This window comes from Solanum tuberosum, unplaced genomic scaffold, assembly GCF_000226075.1.
Source record: "Solanum tuberosum cultivar DM 1-3 516 R44 unplaced genomic scaffold, SolTub_3.0 scf00032, whole genome shotgun sequence".
Classification (NCBI taxonomy): domain Eukaryota; kingdom Viridiplantae; phylum Streptophyta; class Magnoliopsida; order Solanales; family Solanaceae; genus Solanum; species Solanum tuberosum.
In genome coordinates, this window is record NW_006238958.1 from 2,654,458 (window position 1) to 2,662,589 (window position 8,132).

Consider the following 8,132-nt stretch of genomic DNA (forward strand, 5'->3'; position numbering starts at 1 on the left):
CGACGCGCCAGAATTATGGGCTTATAGTCACGAAAAATCGAGAAATTTGGGTAATTCTTAAAAAAAGACCTGTACATGAGGAAATAGGAGTTAAAAATATAGTGTGAGTATACGTAGTGATTTTTCAACTCATTACGAGATACCTCATAAAGTTTTTGCAGAATTCTTTTTTTGGGTGAACTGAGGTGCAAGATCAATGGGCTAGTACACAAGAAAAATTGAGAAATTTGGGTAATTCCTAAAAATTGGCCTGTAAATGCGGAAATGGGGGTAAGAAAATGGTGTGAGTATACGTGATGGTTCCCCAACTCATTACGGAAGTCCTCATAAAAAAAATTGGAATAAAATTTTGGGTGTTCCGTGGCGCCAGATCCATAAGCTAATACACATGAAAAATCGAGAAATTTGGATAATTCCTAAAAAAGGGTATGTAAAGGAGGAAATAGGCGTTAAAAAATTGTGTGAGTATACGTGGCTCTTCAACTAAGTACGGAGGTCCTCATAAAATTTTTTCTGAATTTTTTTTTAGGTGATTTGGCGCGTCAGATTCATGGTCTAATACACACAAAAAATTGAGAAATTTGAGTAATTCCTAGAAAAAAGGTTGTAAATGCGGAAAAGGACGTTAAAATGGTGTGAGTAATACATGGTGGTTCCCCAACTCATTACAGAAGTCCTCATAAAGTTTTTTTAGAATTTTTTTCTGGGGCGGCAGATTCATGGGCTAATACACATGACAAATAAGGGTTTGTAATTCCTACCCAAGGTCCTTACAAAGTTTTTTCAAATTTTATTTTTGAGTTCTCTGAGGTATCAAATCCATGGGCTACTACATACGAAAAATTGAGGAATTTGGCTAATTCCTAAATAAGGGCCTATAAATGCGGAAATAGGCGTTAAAAATGGTGTGAGCATACGCGGTGGTTCCCCGACTCCTCACAGAGGTCCTCATAAAGTTTTTTCAAAAATAATATTTGGGTTCTTTGGGGTGCAAGATCCATGTGCTAATACATACGAAAAATCGAGAAATTTGGGTTATTCCTAAAAAAGGCATGTAAATGCGGAAATAGGCATTAAAAATGATGTGAGTATACGCGGTGGTTTCCTAACTCATTACGGAGTTTCTCATAAAGTTTTTTCGGAATTATTTTTTGGGTGCTTCAGGACGCCAGAACCATGGATTAACACACGAAAAATCGAGGAATTTGGGTAATTCCTAAAAAAGGTCCTGTAAATGCGGAAATAGGCCTTAAGAATGTTGTGAATACATGTGGTGGTTCTCTAACTCATTACAGACGTCCTCATAAAGTTTTTTAGAAAAATATTTTGGGTGCTACAAGGCACCAGATCCATGGGCTAATACACACGAAAAAATAGAGGAATTTAGGTAGTTACTAAAAAAGGGTCTGTAAATGTAGAAATAGGCGTTAAAAATTATACGAGTATACGTGGTTGTTCACCAACTCATTACGGAGGTCCTCATTAAAAAAACTAGAAATTATTTTTAGGTGCTCCGATGTGCCAAATCCATGGGCTAATACACACAAAAATTCGAGGAATTTGGGTAATTGCTAAATAAGGGTTTGTAAATGCGAAAATATACGTTAAAAATGGTATGAGTATATGTGGTGGTTCCCCAATTCATGACGAAGGTCTTCATAAACTTTTTTTTAGAAATTTTTTGGGAATTATGAGGCACCAGAACCATGGGCTAATACACACGAAAAGTTGAGGAATTTGGGTAATTCGCAAAAAAGGACTGTAAATGCGGAAATATCTGTTAAAAATGGTGTGAGTATACGTGGTGGTTTCTCAACTCATTACGGATGTCCTCATAAAGTTTTTTTTTTAAAAAAACAATGGGTACTCCGGGGTGCTAGATCCATGGGTTAATACACACGAAAATCGAGAAATTTGGGTAATTCCTAAAAAAGAGCTATAAATGTGGAAATGTGTAACACCCATAAATTTTTTGAGCTAAGACTCGAACTGTTCTTCATAGTGAGTGAGATTTTTGCAAGGAATTTAAAATTTCTTGAGTATTAAGGTTACTCGATGTTGCACCTTGAGTTCCAAGAAGAACCTAAGAGAAAAGCATTCAAGTCATTCCAAGTTTTTCTTAAGTTTTGGATCAACTTCAAACGACCATAACTCCTAGCACAAGATGAGTTAGGTGAGCTACAAGATAAAAAGCCCTTCGAGTCCTCTTTCCAACGCCACCAAGTTTTCTCAATTTCGAGCTCTAAGTAAAAAGTTATGACGGATTTACTAACGTCGCGCAAACATGGCAGCAGCTCCGTGACGCGGAGCCAACACGGACCTCACTGCCTAGTGAAAGATCTTTCCGACTCCTAGCTAGTTTTATTTATTTCTTTAAGGGTATTTTAGTCCTAAAAACCCTTAGGAGGTCATCTAAATTGCCTTAAACGAATAGAAAATCAGTTTTCACAAATCAAAACCCTCTCATTCACTCGAAAGATTCTTCGCTCAAGAAATTCAAGAAATGCTAAGGCTAAGGTTCATCTTTCAAGATTTTTCCTTCAAGAAGATGGTTCCTTCAGGTATGTAAACTTCCATAGTGTTGGGTTTGTTCACCCACACGCCAATCATGTTAATTTCATCTTTAAATTCGTTCTAAAAGTTGAAGCTTTGATGTTCTTGTTATGTATTCATGAATTTGCTTTCGTTCTTGAATTGGGCTGAGATTAAGGAGTTCTTGAGGTTAATGTGTCGGTATATAGAGGGGTTAGAGTTAGATTCTAGTGTACATGTGCTGGGTATCTAAATCTAAAGAGAGATTGAGAAAAAGAATCAAATTTAGGCGAATTGGGGTTAGAAAATGAAGAAATTTCGTCGGTCAAAATTTGGAACCCCCTCCGCGCTGCGCAGCCACTCCCCAAATTTGGGAATTTCTGTTTCGCGTCGCGGAGCTTACACGACGTGTTCTGCCTCAAAAGATGTTTTCGAAACCAAATTTTAAAAGCCTCTCCGCATCGCGGACCCACTCTCAAATATTGATTTTCAATCTTTTCTCATATTTAGCTATCTAAAATCATTCCTAAACATCACGAGACCTTTCCTATCACAAATCACAACCTTGAATTCATAAATCACATTCAAGGTATAGTTAAGAGTTAAGTTTTTGAGAATTCTTTCGAACATTCTAAGAAAGTCCTTTAAGTCCTTTTGAGGAGTCTTCTACAATTTCTAATAACTTGTTTCAAGACTCGAGCAAGTGAGTACGAGTGAGGAGAATGTATTCATGAGTCTATTTCATCATTACAAGATCCTTTATACCATGAAGTATAACTCTTGAATTTATAAACATTCAAGAGAGGGTTAAATGTAGAGTTCAAGAAAGCTTTTGAGTTCAATTGTGAATCCTTGAGATCAACTATCGATTTGAACTAAGTTTTGAGAAAGTAATTCATAGAATGAGAAGAGTCGTATACCTGAGTTCCTTATTGGTATTTTGACCCTAGAGTCAAGTTGTTCATCCCCATAACTTCCGCATAAATTCCATCAGTTTAGTATCTTTGAAAGGAGTAGTATTTTCAAGTTCTAAGTCTTGAGTATCGAGTTCCTAACCCTTCCGAGATTATAATCCTAATCATGGGACTATTACCTATTACCCATGAAGTCCATGAGTTGAGTTGTTAATGCCCATAATTCCGCATGAACATTATAAGTCGAACAATCTTGAGATGAGAAGTATCTTTGAGTCCTTGAGTTGACCCAATAGCTTTTGCTTAAACAAGAAATTCAATAAAATGTACAAGTATTTAATTGCAGATTCAGTAACTACAACCAACTATGAGTCAAGTGGCAAACTCATAACCCATAAATCATTACTAAAAACAGTGAATACCAACCTAAAAATTACTGACCTTAAATAGAAGTCGGTAATTTCCGACCTCCAGAGGTCGGTATTGTTAAAAAGAATAAAAAATAAAAAAACTAAAAAAACTTTAGAAAACCGACTACAAGGAGTCAATTTTTATGAAAAATAAAGTGGAAAAATCAATTACCGACCTCTGGAGGTCGGAATTTTTCCCGGAAAAAATGAATTACAATAAAAACTAACCTCTTGATATCGGTATTAAATAAATCAATAAATAAAAATATTTTATTTTTTCTCAATTAAATATAAAAAAATTGAGAAATATTTGAATTAATTTTATTTAAATCGTCTTTCAGAGGACAATTTTGTGTAAAATAAAATAAAAAATTATAATACCGACTTCCTAAAGTCAGTAAAATTAAACAGTATGTAATTAAATTAATTTTCATTAAAATATTTATATAGTGACTTCCAGAAAATTAATAAATTAATATTTTCAATTAACTTTAAATAAATCGTCCACCGGATGACGGTTTATATAAGTTCAAAAATAAATTAATATAAAATACCGACTTTCTTATGTCAGTATTATTTAATTAACATGACTACTTTTTATTTATCTTACAATTTAGTGTGATACCGACCTCATGAGGTCGATATTTTTTATTTAATCTAATTACTTTTAATAAAAGTGATATCCGGAGGTCGGTTTGTTTAAAATATTCCTATTAATCATAATTTTGCTATTGTGCATAGTACTAAATTTTCATTTTATGAAATAGGCAATAAAACATTGTAAAGTACTATACAAAGCAAGATCTATCAAAATTTTTACGTTCGATCTTGAATGAATGTCAAGTGTAGTGATCATACCGTAGGCAATGACATGTAAAAGATAATTCATCAGAGTATAAAATATGTTGATTATATACTCGTCGAGTAGTTTAACAAATCAAATCTTATATATTAATTTTAGATATGAAATATATTATCAATTAAAGAAATATCGTTGATCTAAGGAGATTTATATATTAACTTTGATATTAATAAACTTCTGTTGATCGATAAAATTAAATTTATATAATTAGGAGGTATATATATATATATATTATTGACACCCAATTTTGATTGACTTATTCGATTAAATACGTATTTTTAAAATATATTACGAGTTTAAAATCTTAATCGATTTTGTCTAAAATTATATATTATAGTATCGCTGATTTAAAAATTTATTTTTATTATTATTAAATTATTATATTTATTGATAGTTAGACTCAAAATAACTACTTTATTTAAATATTTTTAAATTTAGGTGTGTTTAATTTATACGAAAATACTTTAATATATGTAATATTTTATTAATTGAATAACATTTCTTGAATTTCCCCTTAAATCATTTAAATCATAACCTCTTTTGTTCAATTTGTTTAATCCATAGCCCTCTTCCTATTCAATTCTATTTTATATTCAATTTCATGTCAATTATGGCCATTTGCTTATTTTAATTATATAGCCTTTCAACACTTTTCAATTATAGCCTATCTGATTCAATTCAGTTCTCAAAAGCCCCATCCTTTAATCTCAGTCATTCGTTTATCCAAATCAACTACAAGATCAAATCTTCATTCTTATCTATTTTAAAGCAAAAGAACCAAAACCCTAAGCCATCCTTCTTTTTTCATCTTCCTCTCATCTCCTCCTCCCCTATCTCTCCCTCTCATCTATTCTCCTAGCTGCTCAGGCGAAGCAGCGAACGGCGCCGGCCAGCGAGCTGCCGCGAAAACCAGTCGGCAACCGGGCGCCGCCTCTGATCTGTTATTCTCGCCAGCAAGCGAAGGCCGCGCCGGCCAGAAGCAGCGCGAGGACCAGCTCCGACCGGCGAGCCTCTTTCTCTCTTCCTCCTCCCCTCCAGTGAGGACGAAAACAACAAACAGCAGCTCCAGCTGCTCTGACCAGCGAGCGGCGAGCAGCCAACTCCGGCGAAGGCAAGGTATTCACCGACGAACCCATCGAAGACGACAAAAACAACAACGAGACCCTCGCATCTCCATTCCTCTCCTCTTCGGCGAAGTTCTAGTAATCTAGGTATTTGATTAATCATCATACATACATAACAGCACTTATAATAAAGCTAAATTGAAGTTTACCTGGACTTTTACATGGTCCAACAATTTCTCAAACACGTCTAGAAATCTAAAACTATTCAAATTTATTTAAGCTCTAGTTATATGAGACTGGCAAAACTAGATAATCAAACTTGGGATGGAAGGAGAAACAATGTCCGTGAATGTAGATTTATTAGGAATCTAGACTCTCTAGAGAAAAATTAACTCTTGACTCACTTGAGCCTTTATCTCAATATGAAACTGACACTCTGAAACAATAGAGTTCATTCAGACAATCTTTGTATGGAAACAAGAAGACATACTGATTCCCAAGTAATTTGTGACATACATCAGTCATCTTACCCAAGAGTCAGTTGTATGGAAGTTAGTGAGCACTCTTCTGCATTTATTTTACGTAAAGACCATCTTTGTTTGAAAGATATACAAACACACCACTGGATAAAACAAACAAGAAACCTCAGAATTAACAAGTGGTGCTTAGGTATAAATTGCCATGTCCTATTGGAGAGCCATTCAAGTCAACAAGGCAGAAGCAAGAACATTTAGTCACTCCTGCCAAAGTTATGTATGCACATATGAAAATAGAAAGGCTGCATGAAGTAGTAGCATCAAGTCAAACCATTTTACCTTTGTAGTATGGAAACCACTAACATGTGCACATAGATAAGACTCAACTTCTGACCTCCTCGAGCGGACAACATTTCTGAAACTAATTTCAGCATCTCCCATAAAAAAGAGACCTTTAATCAATAAGACAGTATTAGTTATCTATAATGTGTTTAAATTTCTAAAGTTCAAGTATAGTTGTTTTCTATAATGTGTTTGTGTCCATCTAGTATTGATACTTAGCTTTAATTTTGTGATAATTGTTTGTGTCCATCGAGGATTGGCTTAGCTTTAAATTAGGTGATAATGTATTTGTTTAGCATAAGTACCAACACTAGCTGATCCTATTGATGACAAAATTGATTTTCTTGCAAAATCAATTTGTGTCCATCTAGTGTTGACACTTAGATTTAAATTTACAAATAATATATTTGCTAAGCATAAGTACCAACACTAGCTGATCCTATTGATGACAAAATTAATTTTTTTGCAGGATCGATTTGTGTCAATCTAGTGTTGATACTAAGCTTTAATTTAGGAATATTGTGTTTGATAAGCATAAGTACCAACACTAGTTGATCCTATTGATGACAAAATTGATTTTCTTGCAAGATCGATTTGTGTCTATCTAGTGTTGATATTAAGCTTTAATTTTGGAATAATGTGTTTGTTAAACATAAGTACCCAACACTAGTTGATCCTATTGATGACAAAATTGATTTTCTTGCAAGATCAATTTGTGTTCATCTAGTGTTGACATTTAACTTGAAATTTAGAAATAATATATTTGTTAAGCATAAGTACTAACACTAGTTGATCCTACTGATGCCAAAATTAATTTTCTTGCAAGATCGATTTGTGTCCATCTAGTGTTGATACTAAGCTTTAATTTAGGAATATTGTGTTTGATAAGCATAAGTACCAACACTAGTTGATCCTATTAGTTGATGGATTTAGTTGTTGGAATTAATTCAAAAGTAGTTATAGTTGATGTTGTTTAGTTGTTGAAATAGGTTCAAATAAAGTTTAATTAACCCCTAGCTAGTTTGACTCATTATTTAAAATGATGTGGTTTAGTTGGTGGATTTAGTTGTTGGAATTAAGTCAAAACTAGTTAGAGTTAAAAAGTTGTTAGTTGTTGAAATAAATTTAAATAAATAATGTGGTTTAGTTGGTGGATTTAGTTGTTGGAATTAAGTCAAAACTAGTTAGAGTTAAAAAGTTGTTAGTTGTTGAAATAATTTAAATAAATAATGTGGTTTAGTTGGTGGATTTAGTTGTTGGAATTAAGTCAAAACTGGTTAGAGTTAATATTGTTTAGTTGTTTAAATAAGTTCAAATAAATTATAATGTGGTTTAGTTGGTGGATTTAGGTGTTGAAATTAAATCAAAACTAGTTAGAGTTAAAGTTGTTTAGTTGTTGAAATAATTTAAAATAAATAATGTGGTTTAGTTGGTGGATTTAGTTGTTGGAATTAAGTCAAAAACTAAACTAGTTAAAGTTAAAAAGTGTCTAAATTGTTTAAATAGGTTAAAATAAATAATGTTGTTTAGTT

General features: G+C 33.1%; 1 protein-coding gene across 1 annotated transcript in view; it reads left to right on the top strand.

Moving 5' to 3' along the window:
* The first annotated feature begins 5,475 nt into the window (after positions 1-5,475).
* LOC107057648 (transcription initiation factor TFIID subunit 7-like) overlaps positions 5,476-8,132 on the top strand; it is a 12,522-nt gene continuing 9,865 nt past the window's right edge. The window contains exon 1 of the mRNA XM_015306447.1: positions 5,476-5,929. The gene's annotated coding sequence lies outside the window, so the exon portion shown is untranslated. The remainder of the gene's footprint in view (positions 5,930-8,132) is intronic.